General features: G+C 48.3%; 1 protein-coding gene across 3 annotated transcripts in view; it reads left to right on the top strand.

Moving 5' to 3' along the window:
• The first annotated feature begins 358 nt into the window (after nt 1-358).
• RALY (RALY heterogeneous nuclear ribonucleoprotein) overlaps nt 359-15,291 on the top strand; it is a 79,752-nt gene continuing 64,819 nt past the window's right edge. The window contains exon 1 of one of the 3 annotated variants that reach the window (XM_058679762.1): nt 359-986. The gene's annotated coding sequence lies outside the window, so the exon portion shown is untranslated. The remainder of the gene's footprint in view (nt 987-15,291) is intronic. The other 2 variants (XM_058679760.1, XM_058679759.1) reach the window with 2 other exon arrangements.

The following is a 15,291-nucleotide window of genomic DNA, read 5'->3' as shown; positions in this document are numbered from 1 at the left end:
TGTGAACCCCAACTCCAGCCTGCCAACCTCACAGCACCGCCCACCGGGCCCCCTTTCAGAAGGCAGCACTCTCGCCTGCTGCCGAGGGGCCACCCCGACCCTCCCTGCCAGGGGCCTCTAGGCCCCACTCAGTCTTCACTTGATCTTGGCCAAAAGGCCGAGAAGCGATCCCCCTCAGACTAAACCCGCTCCGGCGTTCCTCCTCCGTGCCGCCTCCCTCCACGCGGGTTTCCTTCTCTCGAGCAGCGGCTCTGTTCCAGTTCCGCCCACGGCCACTCCTCTTTCAAGCACTGCCGGGGCTCCCCCACTCTGCGGATTCCACTCCGAGCCCCTCTTGGCGAGGCTTCGCCGCTCGCTCCGACACGTCCCACCTTCGCCTCCTTCCCGGAGTCCGGGCGCGCTCCCTTCCCGCCCGCCGCTCCCGCCTGCGGCCCTCCTCCCCGTCAAGGCTCCGCCCCGGCTCCTCTCCCCGCCGAGGCTCTGGACCTTTCCAAAGGCGGGCTGAGGGGGTGGGGAGAGGCCAAGCGCCTGAGGGAGGCCCGGCTGCGTCGAGGCGGGGCTGCAAGCCGCCCGGGGTCGTGTCACCCTGCCCTTCCCGGGAGGCTCGGGCGAGAGGACGGGGACAGCCCCAGAGCAGCGCGGGAGCGGCGGGAGGCCCGAGCTGGGGGAAAGCCTTTCCGCGTCCCCCCACCCCCGCGCGCCGGAGTGGTGCCCGCCGAGGGAAGGGCTCGCAGCTGCGGGGCTCTCGCCGCTGTCAGTGCGGCGGGGTGCGCGAGGTGCGCGGGGTGCTTGGCGGCGGAGCCGAGAGGAAGCTGAGGGGGCGGCCGCCGCGCCGGTGGCGACCCCGGGGAGCGTGCTCAAGCTCCCCCATCTGGCCGCGGCCAAGGCCGCCGCCTCCCTCCCGCCCTCGCTCCCTTCCGCCCGCCCAGAGCGGCGGCACCGCCTCCTCCTGCGCCGCGCGGCTTCCTCCGGACCTCTCGGCGCGGGTGAGTGAGGGGTCGCGGGCGGCTTCTCAGGATGTGCGGGGAGGTGTTCCTTGTACCTTTTCGGCCGTCCACCTCTGCGGGCTGGCCGCTGCCTATTTTTAGAAACTCTTTTCTCAGCCCTTCGGGGAGTTGGAGGAGCAGGAGTCACGCCGGCGGCCCCCCCTCCTTTCCTCCTCTCTCCTCCGCATCTCTTCCCGCGCCCGCCTCCCTGGGTTCGCCCACCTCTTTCTCCACCCTTGGCGGATCCGGCTCCAGGGCGCCCTGGCTTTCCTTGAGCGCTTGGTTCTCCACGAGGCCCCAAGAGTTGGCGCGGTGGGCCGGTGCCCGCTAGGAAGTTGGAGGCTTTGTGCTGGTGTCCCGCCCCGCCCAGCGAGGGGAGGAGAGCGGGGAGTGGAGGCCGCACCGGGGAGGCCGCGCGCGGGCAGGGCCCCGGCCTCGGGGCTTTTTTCCGGTTCTCGCGCCCGGGGTAGGGTCTGTGGGTTCCCGGAGGCGACGCACGACTGGTGGCGCCTCGCTCTTTCAGGGGGACCCTTCCGGAATTGGGTTTATCCTTGCATACCTCGGGGTTTTGGAGCCCAACAACTGGCCCTGGAAAGTGGGGGGCTGGAGTCCATGCCGCAGTTTGCCCATCTGTAAAAAGAGGGAAAGAGAGAAACTCAATTCCTGATGGTGTTGGTGCATTCTGGGAGCGAATGAGGCGAGAGGAGTGGGTAACACCAACAGGTTTGATGAGACTTGACTCAAACTTCCAAAGTCGTCTAGTCCGCGCGGAGGCGCCTCGGGGGGTTAATTCTCACTTATAAGCATGGAAATAGAGGTGCATAGAGGTTAAAGAATTTGCTGCAAGCCACCGTGAAGTGTAAAGCTGTGGTGCTGGCACCTGTTATTCAGTGCCTGGGGTCATCACGTGTTACCTCTTAGCGCACTGGGAATTTTGACTTACCCTTAGTCGCCGTCGGGGACTACTCCAGGTTCTCCCTAATGTCTCTTGTCCCTTGTACTGGGTCAGGGGAGATTGGATGTCTTGCGAGTGTGCTCCTGGAGGTTGTGGATTTAAAGGACTGCAGATCTCAGTCCAACCTTTGTGGCCTATGGCTTAAGGAATTCACGTGTCCATGCGCCCTGATCCCTGCTTTTAACCGCTTGACGATTTCTGTGCTGTTTCGATGTGCAAATCTAGATAAAGTTCTTCAAATAGGGTCTTATTTTTCCTATTTTCATGTAAGGCCCAGAGGGGTTAAAGTGTACTAAAATTAACTTTGGCAACTGTTCCAGTTTTCCAGTGTGTTTGATCCTGGTTGTGGAGAGTATGTAAAAATCAGGCAAAACCAGGCCTTGAGGAGTTTCCTGGTATTTTTGTTGGTTCTTTGGAGTCTGGCGGGTTTTTGCTCTATCCCCACCCCCAATTCTGGTTTTAGGAGTTGTATGTAGGAGCGGGAAGAGATCTTACAAATGCCGGTCTACCTTTATGTTTTGCTTTCCTTTTATGAACAGACCTATGGAAGGGCGAGGTAAGTTGTCTAAATTCAGACTGCCTTAGGAGTAGAATTCTCTGTGCCCATGTTGTGGCATAGTGCACTAAGCTGCCATCTCCAACGCTGGCATTCCATCTGGGTCTCAGCTCTGCTTCTAGTCCAGCTCCCTGCTAATGTGGAAGATGGCACAAGTGCTGGAGTTTCTGTACACATCTGGGTGACCAGGAAGTCCTTGGCTTTAGGCTGGCCCACCTCTGCCTGTAGCCCCACTTGGGGCGTGAACCAGCAGATAAGTGGAAGATGTCTCTCTCTGTAAATCTGCCTTTCAGATAAATAGACAAATAAATAATAAGCTCTCTCTTCCTCCAGTCCATTGATACATCTATTTCTTCATTTCATGTCATTCCTTTACAGAGCACTGAACTCAGTCTCTAAGATAGGGATCCTGAGGAATTGGAAATCTCAAGGACATTGTGTTGTCCCAGCCACTTTTATGCTTCATGTTTAACAATAACAGGAGGCTAGTTTTGGTACTCAGGTGCACCTGTTTTATACTTTCTTGCTCGCTCTTTTTTTTTCGTTAGATTTATTTAAAAGGCAGGGTTATACAGAGAGAGAGAAGGAGAGACTGCAAATCTTGCATCCGATGGCCTGCTCACCAAATGCTTGCAAAGACCAAAACCAGGAGCCAGGTGCTTAGAAGTCTCCCACATGGGTGTAGAGTTCAAAGGCTTCTTGCTTTCCCAGGCAAGAAGCTGGAATAGAAGTGGAGCAGCCAGGGTGTGAACTGGTGTCCATATGGGATCCCAACACATGCAAGGCAGGACTTAACCACTGAATCATTACTCTGGGCCTTCTATGTTACTTTTATTTGGAAAAGTTACAGAGGGAAGAAAAGAGATCTTCCACCCTCTGGTTCACTCCCCAGTTGGCTGCAGTGGCTGAAGCCCACATGAACTTTTCAGAGCTGTCTTCCCCCTTAACTGCTGCCCCTACACACTCAGGCTGATTCTCAGCATCCCCGCCATTCATGTATAAAATCCCTAGAGGAATTAACACCTCACCTTCCTACATGCGTGAGGGACCTCTCCTGCATATCTGATTCACTGATGGAAGTTCCCTTATTCGTGAAGGTATATGAAAGACTGGCTCAGTGCCATTACCACCACTAATACCAAAGTTGAGGCCGTTGCCCCTTCCTATTAAATACCACAAACCAACAAGCCAAACTAATTGCCCTAACCGGGGCCCTCTGCCTAGCCCAAGGAAAAACTCTTGCTGTCCATACCGACTCCAGATAGGCTTGCCACATCTTTTCCATCTGGGAAGAAACAAGAGGGACCTCAATCACCAATGCCTCCTTTATTTCTGATCTTAACTCAGGCTTTCTGCCTCCCCCAAGCTATAGGTATTATTCACTGTAGATCCCAACAAAAGGAAGCTTCTTTGGTCTCAACAGGGAATAATTTGACCGACACTGCGGTGGTCAGCTTATTCTAGGCGACCCTAGAAATTACCATCGTATCAATTATATCCGATACCCTTTCTCCCATTCCCACTTACTCCTGGCTCACCCTTCTTCCCTCAGTCCTGGCCTGTCGATGCTCCCACATGCTCCCACCACTTGCCAGATTCTTACATATTCACACAATCTCATCTCCATAGTTCTGCCCTAATCACTGCATACAGACCTTTTTATCACTTTCGCCTGAAGACCTTCCTCTGAACAGCATGCGGCCACTAGCCAAAAAAACTAACCCTGCCTCCAGCTTTCATCCTTCCCGCCTTTAAATACCTCTTAGTGCTAATTGATACTTTCTTAGGATGGGTAGAGGCTTTCCCTACCATCAATGAAAGAACACAGACTGGCAACTATCCTGTTAAAGGAAATCATACTTTGCTTTGGCCTGCCCTCTTCTATCCAGTCCAGCAGTGGTCCTAAGTTTATTTCCTGAGTCGCCCAGTTCATTTGCCACAGCTTAAACATTCCGTGGCATTTTCATGTCCCATATCATCCTAAATCCTCCAGAAAGGTTGAGCAGAGAGACAGAACTCTATTTAGATTGGGTAACCTTATTTCCTCTTGCTTTATTATAGCTATGAACTCTTCCTAAAAAACCGTTACTTATCTCTTGTTTTTAACTGAAGTACAGCCGCCCAGCTCTACCCCCTTTATTACCTGTCATGCCTCTATCAACCCATTCCTCCTCACCCTACTTTTAAATTATGTACATCTCTTCCAGCTACATGCAGACAAACTTCTTTCTTTTCAACCTCTCTACTCTCTACAACCTGGAGACCTAGTCCTCTACCGCTCACCCTCAACACGTACCTCACCCCTTACACCCAAATAGAAGGGCCCCGTTAAGGTCGTACTCCACTCCTATGGCTGTCAAGGTCAAATACTTAGCTTTGTTGGATCCACAATTCCCATTTTCTTTTTCTTTCTTTCTTTTTTTTTTTTTTTTAAGATTTATCTTTATTGGAAAGACAGATTTTATAGAAAGAAGGAGAGACAGAAAGATCTTCTATCTGCTGGTTCATGCCCCAAATGGCCGCAATGGCCAGAGTTGAGCAGATCCAAAGCCAGGAGCCAGGAGCTTCCTCCAGGCCTCCCACATGGGATTTGGGTATGTCGGGCTTCAGTGCTGTGACAGCAGCTTCGACCTGAAGTGTGTGGATAATTAAGTGGGTTATCTTTATGGAGTGCACCCTCTCTCAGGCTGTAAAGACAAACAGGAGGATTAGCTTTTGGGTCTTTAGTGGTTCCTTACTGCTTGCAGGTGGTTAAGGTAGAGTTAGAAGCTACATTTAACCTCTAAAATTTGCTTTGATTTGCCCATTTCAGTGTCTGTGTATTGGGGGAAGAGAAGTATTTACAAAAGGTGGGTAAAGTTTTGTCTTAACAGCAGCAGAAGGTTGGGATGGGATGGACCAGAGACTGGTAATGGGATAGAAGACACATGATTGCATGTCTCATGATGTTGTGTTTTCCTTAAAAAGCTGGTGGCCTGACATTGCCTGCATAATAAGTCTCAGCCAGTGTGACCATTGAGATCAGTCAGTGTATGTTGGATTGTTTATTAGAGAAGCTTGTAGATTGTTGCGAGGCGTTTAAATTCAATTTAAGTATTTATTTGAAAGGCAAACAGGCATCATCTGGCAACTGATTGACTCCCCAGATGCCTAAAATCAGCCAGAGCTGTGCCAAGTTGAAACCAGGATCCACGAAATTCCATCCAAGTCTCTTAGATGAGTGACAGAAACCCAGATACTTAAGCTTTCATCTGCTGGTTCTCAGAGAGTGCATTCACAGGGAGCTGGGTCAGAAATGGAGGTGGAACTCCATCCTTGGTGCTGCTTGTGGGGTGTGGATCTTCCAGGTAACAGCTTAATTTGGTACTGCAACACTTGACCCTAAATAACTTGGCCAGCATTTGCATTGGTTCCTTGTTGAGATACTGTTTCATTGGATGCCTCACGACACTTAAGACTGGGCTTTGGGTGCCTGTAGCCTAGTGGGAGGGACAGGTAAGAAAACAGGCAGTATGAAAAGTGTAACAAGGTCCAACCACAAGAAAACAGATAAATTGTGTCTAACCCAGCACGGTCTCCTCCTCCCTTTTTTTAAATAAAGAAGCTTCTTTGATTTTACTTAGAAGGCAGAGAGAGAAACACACAGTGGGGCTTCCATCTACTTGTTTCATTCCTCAAAAACCAGTAACAGCCAGAGTTGGGCCAGGCCAGTTACTCAAGTGTTGACTTTCATTTACCACGAATATCCCACTTCTCCAGGTCAGGTTGTGGAGGGGAGGAGTGAGGAAGAGTATGGCACATACACAGAAGTCTATCTTGGGGCCTGGCGCCGTGGCATAGTTGCTAAAGTCCTTGCCTTGAATGTGTCGAGATCCCATATGGGCGCCGATTCTAATCCCAGCAACCCCACTTCCCATCCAGCTCCCTGCTTGTGGCCTGGGAAAACAGTCGAGGACAGCCTAAAGCCTTGGGACCCTGTACCCCGTGTGGGAGACCTGGAAAAAGTTCCTGGCTCCTGGCTTCGGATCAGCTCAGCACCGGCCTGTTGCGGCTGCTTGGGGAGTGAACCATCGGACGAAAAATCTTCCTCTCTGTCTCTCCTCCTCTCTGTATATCTGACTTTGCGATAAGAACAAAATAAATCTTTAAAAAAAACCTGTCTGGTTAAAATGGATAATTGTTTTTAGATTTATTTATTTATTTTAAACATTTATTTATTTATATTACAAAGTCAGATATACAGAGAGAAGAGACAGGAAGATCTTCCGCCCGATGTTTCACTCCCCAAGTGAGTGCAATGGTCGGTGCTGTGCTGATCCGGAGCCGTCAGGAGCCAGGAACTTCTTCCGGGTCTCCTACACCGGGTACAGGGTCCCAAGGCTTTGAGCCATCTTTGACTGCTTTCCCAGACCACAAGCAGGGAGCTGGATGGGAAGTGGAGCTTCTGGGATTAGAACCGGTGCCCATATAGGATCCTGGCGCGTTCAAGGCGAGGACTTTAGCAGCTAGGCTACCGTGCCGGCCCAGATTTATTTATTTTTATTGGAAAGACAGATGCAGAGAGGGGAGGAGAGACATAGAGGAAGATCTTCTGTTTGTTGATTCACTCCCCAAATTGCCACAACTGCCAGAGCTGCGCTGGTCTGAAGCTAGGAGTCCGGAGCCTCTTCCAGTTCTCCCACATGGGGGCAGGGTCCCAATGCATTGGGCCGTCCTCGACTGCTTTCCCAGGCCACAAGCAGGGAGCTGGATGGAAAGTGGGACTGCCAGGATTAGAACCGGCAATCATAGGGGATCCTGGTACAATCAAGGCAAGGACTTCAGCCGCTAGGCTACCACTCTGGACCCTAAAATGAATAATTTCAGCAACAGTTTTGGGACGGGGGAAATACTGGATCCTAAACGTGTATTTTTTATATAGCCTTGAAGATTGCTCATGTTAAGCCCAGAAAAGCTTACTAAGGGCAGGTGTGGGGAGCCTTTTTAATGATAAGGGCCGTGTGGCTATTTATAACATCATTTGCAGACCATGCAAAATTATCCACTTAAAATTAGTCTGATGTGGATTTATTGAATTTCGAGTCTTGCCTAACATTTCAGTCTGGCTGTGGCAGGGCCAGACCAAATGGCTCTGTGGAGATCCTATGGCCCGTGGGCCAGACACTCCCCACCCTAGCTTATGTTTTCTCTAGACCGTGTCCTTTGGCAGCATTCTTTGCATGTACCAGTATGTCCCTAGGTCTAGGGCCACCTCCCCGCTCTCTGCTAGGCTGTGGGAGAACAAAAGCCGGGAAGACACAGCCCCAGGGGTCCAGGTGAGCTTAGAAGCAGCCCCGGTGTGTGGGGCGAGGGTGAGGTGCGTCAGGGTATGATGGGGAAGGATTGGGGTGTCTTTGCTAAGGATGGAAGTTAAGAAATTCCCTTGTGTGCTCAGTCTTCAGCAGGTGGCAGTCATACAGATGTATTCATCCAAATAATGACCAGATGCCCCCAAAATCCCTCCTCACAGTGACGTCTTATGACTCTAGGTGATGAATTAGACAATATAGGAGAAGTATTTACCCTGTGCCCCCACAGCCCCTCCTCTTGGCACTGGTAGCATGGAGACAGCAAGAGCAATTTCACATGATTATAAATAAGACCTGTTTTATCAGGTTTCAGCTTCATGTGTGAAATGCAGAGCAGCAGTAATGTTTGCCTGCTTTCCCCTGGGCAGTGGAAGGAAAGGGTCAGTCTCTTGCTCAGAGTGTAGCTCACAAGACCTTTGAAGAGAGGGGGCCCGTGGGAGAAGCTGAATGTCCACAGTCACTACCCCGAAGACCGTTTAATGTGGTCCCTGCTGGCAACCCAGACTGTGTGTGAGCTTGGCCAAGCCCCTTTCTTCCCTTGGCCTTTTTCCTCAGAAAACAATTGAGGAGGTTCCTGAAATTCTGTAAAGACCCACGGAGTGGCTGGGAAGTGGGAACAGAAAAAGAATTTTGAGATCTGTCTCCACCCACCTCCTCTTCCCTGCAAATGAATAGATGGGATCGTGAATCTGCCCCGCTAGGATTAGTTATCCTCCGTGTTTTTCACAGCCCATTCCTTTTTCCTTGGTCTTTTCTCCTTTCGTTTCATAGTGGCAGAAATAGAAATGTGCTGCACCTCCTGGGAAGAAGAGAGGCAGTGGGGAGACTGTCCCTGGGCTCTGGTCCCCATCTCCAGAAGTCATTCAGGCTGTCCGTTGCTTCTAGCTCTGTTTGCTGGCGCAGGCGTGGGGGCTTGAGGCTTTCCTGAAGGGCACATGTATTGAGGGTGTTTGAGCAACTGAAATGCAAACCTGGCTGGTCTCCCAGCATGCCCAGTGAGTTCCATGAGGGAAGTAGCACTCAGCAAGCCTTTTGATGCCTGCTAAATTCAGGGCAATTATAATTATCTAATACTCTGAGATCTCAGCCTTCCTGTGTCAAAAACAAAGAAGTTAGACCTGATAATCCTAAGTGCTTTTTTTTTCTGCTTAAGAAGAAGCTTAGCCATTCATCTGTCATTGTCATTTTTTGTTATTCTCTTTGTCTTTGTAAGGCTGGCAACTTTATTATTAATTAATTTATTTTTAAAGATTTATTTATTTGAAATGCAGACTCACAGAGAGAAGGAAGAACTAATTTCCATCTGCTGGTTCACTCTCCAAATGGCTGCCATGGCCAGAGCTGGGCCAGGTTGAAGCCGGCTGAGAGGATCCCATCTGGATCTCCCGTGTGGTTGGCAGGGGCCCAAGCACTTGGGCCATATCCCTCTGCCTTCCTGGATGCATTAGCTGGGAATGAATTTGGAAGCAAAACAGCTGAGAGTTGAACCCTCCGGTGGAAGATGCTTGCATCACAGGCTGTAGCACCCTACTGCTGGTCCTAATTTTTCTAATGGTCTGAAAGATTTGTGAAAGTGCGTCTTGCAGTCATCTCTGGAAGGAAAAAGGGCTCTGCTAGAACATTGAGAATTTCTTGGAGGGTTACATTTCTGAGTTCAGGAAAAAATACCTTTTAGTATAAACAAGTAGATACATTTTTAAAAAATATTTTTTTTAAGATTTATTTTTTTTATTTTTTATTTTTTTTTTTAAGATTTATTCATTTTATTACAGCCAGATATACACAGAGGAGGAGAGACAGAGAGGAAGATCTTCCGTCCGATGATTCACTCCCCAAGTGAGCCGCAACGGGCCGGTGCGCGCCGATCCGAAGCCAGGAACCAGGAACCTCTTCCAGGTCTCCCACGCGGGTGCAGGGTCCCAATGCATTGGGCATTGGGCTGTCCTCAACTGCTTTCCCAGGCCACAAGCAGGGAGCTGGATGGGAAGTGGAGCTGCCGGGATTAGAACCGGCGCCCATATGGGATCCCGGGGCTTTCAAGGCGAGGACTTTAGCCACTAGGCCACGCCGCCGGACCCAAGATTTATTTATTTTTATTGGAAAGGCAGATATACAGAGAGAAAGAGAGACAGAGAAGATCTTCCCAAGTGACTGCAATGTCCGGTGCTGTACCGATCCGAAGCCAGGAGCCAGCAGCTCTTCCAGGTCTCTCACGTGGGTGCAGGGTCCCAAGGCTTTGGGCCTTCCTCGACTGTTTTCCCAGGCCAAAAGCAGGGAGCTGGATGGGAAGTGGGGTTGCAGGGATTAGAACCAGCACCTAAATGGGATTAGAACTGGCGTGTTCAAGGCGAGGACTTTAGCAGCTAGGCAACAGCGCCGGGCCCAGGTAGATACTTTTTTTTTTTAAAGATTTATTCATTTTATTACAGTCAGATATACACAGAGGAGGAGAGACAGAGAGGAAGATATTCTGTCCGATGATTCACTCCCCAAGTGAGCCGCAACAGGCCGGTGCTGAGCTGATCCAGTGCCGGGAACCTGGAACCTCTTCCAGGTCTACCACTTGGGTGCAGGGTCCCAAGGCTTTGGGCCGTCCTTGACTGCTTTCCCAGGCCACAAGCAGGGAGCTGGATGGGAAGTGGAGCTGCCGGGATTAGAACCAGCGCCCATATGGGATCCCGGGGCGTTCAAGGCGAGGACTTTAGCCGCTAGGCCACGCCGTCGGGCCGTAGATACTTTTTTATAGGGGACAGGTTGCTAAATGATTTCTTGAGATGAATTTATCAAATTGTCTGCTGAGTTCCATTATAAATGTGGATCTTTAATCTCTAGGGACAAGCTTGGTAGTGTAGTACCATGCAGAAATATTTAAATATGTAGCAGACTACTTAAAAATCACATAATAAGAGGGAAAATAAGGGGAAAAAAACCTGCCATAAGATTTCTACGTAGTAGTAGGACAAAAAACCTGTTTCCTGATACTCTAGCCTCCTGAGGTTACCTGGACCTTGAAATGCCATTTTAAAAGACTAAATGGTTCTGTTTATTTGCCAACCTAAGAGTCATTGTTTTATTGCAAGTAAACATTTTCTTTAGAAGGCCAAGTTACAGGTTTAAATGTTGCTTAGATTTTCTTCATTTCAGAGGCCTTTATCTGGTATTTAGCGGTTCCCTGTTTTACTAAGGATTTTAGTAAGCTTAAAGGCACCATTTGCATTGGTATTGGTATTTGTTGATGTGTTTGATTTTCTTTTTGATTCTTTCTGCTGGTGAAAGCAAGCCCAGCAGTAGGATTGAAGGGGTCAGTTCTGAAACTCATTATTTTTCCCTAGGTCTGGATTTTCTTTGTGTAGGCTGTGATCACATTATTTAGAGAAGTCAAACGGTCTTCCTGCCTTGCACAGACCATTTTAAGGCTTTGGACTTTGTTATTGAAGATAACTGTAAGCTGACATGGAGAGCTGATGCTGTCAATATCATAATGACGACTGTGCATGAATCAGTTGAACGTAAGAATAACTTCTCTTCAAAGATTCACCCCAAATTGATTTTTCCACCAATTAAAATCCACTTTTGTGAAAATGAGGGTCTTGGGTATAGTACTATGTTGAGTAAGTTACCAAACTGCTGTGATAAGATTTTGCTTGAAAGCCCAATAGCCTTCTCTAAGGTTAACCATTCATTCCAGAGATATGGAGACCGCTTCTGTATGTTGTCTTTATGGTGAAAATAGAGGCCAGGAGGGGCATGATTCCTATCCTTAAATTATTTTTATTCTATTTTATTTGTTTATTTTAATAATTTTAAAAGATTTATTTATTTTTATTGGAAAGTCAGATTTACAGAGAGGAGAGACAGAAAGATCTTTCTGCTGGTTCACGTCCCCAAGTGGCCGCAGCGACCGGAGATGAGTTAATCCAAAGCCAGGAGCCAGGAGCTTCTTTCAGGCTCCCACATGGGTGTAGGGTCCCAAGGCTTTGGGCCTTCCTCCACTGCTTTCCCAGGCCACAAGGCGGGAGCTGGATGGGAATTGGGCAGCAAGGACACAAACCAGTGCCCATATGGGATCCTGGTAAAGACTTAGCCGCTGAACTATCACACCAGGCCCTTTATTTTATTTTTATTTGAAAGAGATATAGAAGGAAAAAAAGACAGAGAGAGATCTTCCACCCTCTGGTTCACTCCCCAGTTGGCTGCAGTGGCTGGAACTGAGCTGATCTGAAGGCAGAAGCCTCTTCCTGGTCTCCCACATGTGTACAAGGTCCTAGGATCTTGGGTCATCCTCACTGCTTTTCTAGGCCATAAACAGGGAGCTGGATCAGAAGTGGAGTAACTAGACAGGAACCGGTGCCCATATTGGTTGCCATCACCACAGGGCCAGCTTAGCCTACTACACCATGGTGTTGACCCATGATTGCCTTTATTCTTGAGAGGGAAGTAAAACAAATCCTGGTCCTTTCTTACCCCTGCAGTTCTGACTCAGATTTGGTGAATTCAGACTAGAAAGAACTTGAGTGATTATTGGCAGGATGAAGTATTTGTTTTCTGGCATCCAGAGTGTAGACTTATTTTTGTCATTTTCTTTCCCTTTCTCTTTCTTCTGCCTGTTTTTCAGGAATTTCTTCTTCATTGCTGAGATCTTCAGTGTCCAGTATGTAAATTCAGAAGTATTAAGAGAGTCAGACTTGGGTGTTTGGCACAGTGGTTAGGATATCACTCTGGACACTCACTTTCGATATCGAAGGGCTTGGATTCACATATTGGCCCAGCTTCCTACTAATGCGTTCCCTAGGAAGCAGCAGATGATGGCTCAAGTGATTGTGTCCCTGCTACCCACATTAGAGACACAGATTGAGTTCCCAGCTCCTGGCTTCTACCTGGCCAAGCCTTAGCTGTGACAGGCTTTTGGGAAATGAACAACAGTAGAAGATATATTTATATCTTTCTCAAATTTTTTATTACTTGTTTTATTTTATTTTTATTTATTTATTTTTTAAAGATTAACTTTTTTATTTTTTATTACAAAGCCAGATATACAGAGAGGAGGAGAGACAGAGAGAAAGATCTTCTATCCGATGATTCACTCCCCAAGTGAGCCGCAACTAGCCGGTGCGCGCCGATCCAGTGCCGGGAACCAGGAACCTCTTCCAGGTCTCCCACGCGGGTGCAGGGTCCCAAAGCTTTGGGCCGTCCTCGACTGCTTTCCCAGGCCACAAGCAGGGTGCTGGATGGGAAGTGGAGCTGCCGGGATTAGAACCGGCGCCCATATGGGATCCCGGGGCTTTCAAGGTGCGGACTTCAGCCGCTAGGCCATGCCGCCGGGCCTACTTGTTTATTTTGAAGGTTAGAAATACAAAGAGGGAGGGAGAGACAGAGAGATCTTCCATCTCCTGGTTTACTCCCCAGATGCCTGCAACAGCCAGTGCTGGGTTAGGCTTCAACTAGGAGGTTGGGAAGAATATGAGTGTGTTAAGAACATTTGATCTTCAGGGATTTTATGGTCTTTTGGGAGGCATAACATGAAATCATGAAGACATAGCTGATAAAAAGGCAGTTTGCTGCATAGGATTTGGCTCAAAGATTAAGGTCTGCTCTTGTCCTGGCTTTGATACTGCCAAATAAGTTGAAGGGGTCATTTTATCTACTTCCAATTTTTCATTTGTAAAATGGAGTTATTACGCTTTATCTTGTCTTTATCACAGTAACATTGTAAGGAGAAAATTAGATAATGTTACTGAAAATATAGAGGCAGATGACGAACGAATTTATATGTGAAGAACCCGTGAGTCATTTGTCAGAGGTAATAGGTATTTTGGTAGGGTTTTTCCATAGGAGGGGAGTTCTCCCGGCTGTAGTGATAAGGAAAAGTGATCCGACTGATGGAAGCATTTAGACAGGGGAATGATAAAGCAAAAAACTACTGAAATTGTGTAGACTAGATTACAGATGTTCTTTGGGGCAAATAATACTTGTTCTATTAGTGCGAGTGGAAAGGGCCTTACACCTTTTCATACTAATGTCATGAAGTAGTCTTATGTCCAATGTTCGTAGTTACTGCCAGTTTTCAAAGGCATAACAGGTCATTGTCATCAGCAGTATGTGAGAGAATTCCTGTTGCTCCATCTCTTTGTCAGCACTTGAAATTATCTTTTTCATTTGAAGTCAGTTATAGATGTGAATTCTCAGGTAGCCATGAAAGGGGTGTTTGGGAAGTTCAGAGGGAGAGATTGTATCCTGTGTGTGTCTGTGTAGGTGTGTGTGGAGGGGTGTGGTGTCCAGTGAAATTTATGGAGTATGTGTGTTGGGTGGGTGTTTTCGGTGACCATATGTTGTCCAGGACCAATTTCTGATGTTATTTCTCTGGGCGTGCTTATAAACAATGGAATGCCGATAGTTCTGTGTCTATGCTGTATTTCCCAGATTCCCAGAATCACCCCCTGGATGATACGCTTTCTACCCTACCTCTCTCCCTGTCCGGCCACAGAAAGGCTACACAGAGAACATGCTCTGCACCAGGAACAACTTGAGAGATACAGTAGCGTCTGTACACATGCTAATCAGCAGAGAAAGAAGGTGATGTTTGATGGAACAGGTGGAAAAGGTCATCACAGTTGTAAAGCCAGTTTGTGTTTAAACCACATATAAGCTGAGAATGACCTCTTTGCCTATAATGACATCATTTTAGGGAAGAAAATAATTCAACAAACATTCATGCTGGAAAAATGTTGAAAGTTTGTCTGCTGTTAGAATGGGCGGGGAGTAAGAGGGACTCCAAAACAGAGAGAGCCTGGCTGTTCTCTCAGAGCTCCTCTATTACTTGCGTTTCTGCTCAGGGAAAAATTGCCATTTCTTTGTCAGCTTTTATCCTGCGGGTGGACCCTAGCTGGGTGTTTGTTTTCTGTAGTTTTGCCAAATCACTTTGAAGGCTGGTATGAGCATTGATCATGTCTTGGAGCCTTTCCTCTTTGTTCTGTCAGCAAATATTAGAAAATGTACCTTACATTATCTAGTTGGGAGAAAAGAGGTTGCCCTGCCTGCTCCCAGAGAGCAGCACCTTTATGTTTCATGGTCGTCACTTCTGATCCCGTGGCAGACCCTGGGGTGTTTGTCAGCGGAGACAGTAGAGCAGTGCGGGACCTGAACCGATGCTCCCATGGGATGCTCCTGTTGCATGCAGGCTGCAGCTTAGATGTGCCACAGTGCCAGTCCCAAGAGAATCTTGCCCCCTAAGTCAGAGGCTGCAGATTGGCATCTTGTTGGGTTGTCTGGTTTGTGTATTTATTTTATTGGGTGTGCAGTGTCTCCTATTTTGGAACCCAGTCTGGGGAGATGGGAACTGTCTCAGGGGCGACAACCCCAGTATGTGTGCAATGATGGTGACTGGAAGACAAAGGATCTTGAGCAATTTGCTTCATCTTAGGAGTAGGATAAGCCCCAGCTGTTGTG

Source organism: Ochotona princeps, chromosome 22, assembly GCF_030435755.1.
Source record: "Ochotona princeps isolate mOchPri1 chromosome 22, mOchPri1.hap1, whole genome shotgun sequence".
Classification (NCBI taxonomy): domain Eukaryota; kingdom Metazoa; phylum Chordata; class Mammalia; order Lagomorpha; family Ochotonidae; genus Ochotona; species Ochotona princeps.
Note: the sequence above shows the minus strand (reverse complement) of the source record. Positions and strands in the feature narration are given on the sequence as shown.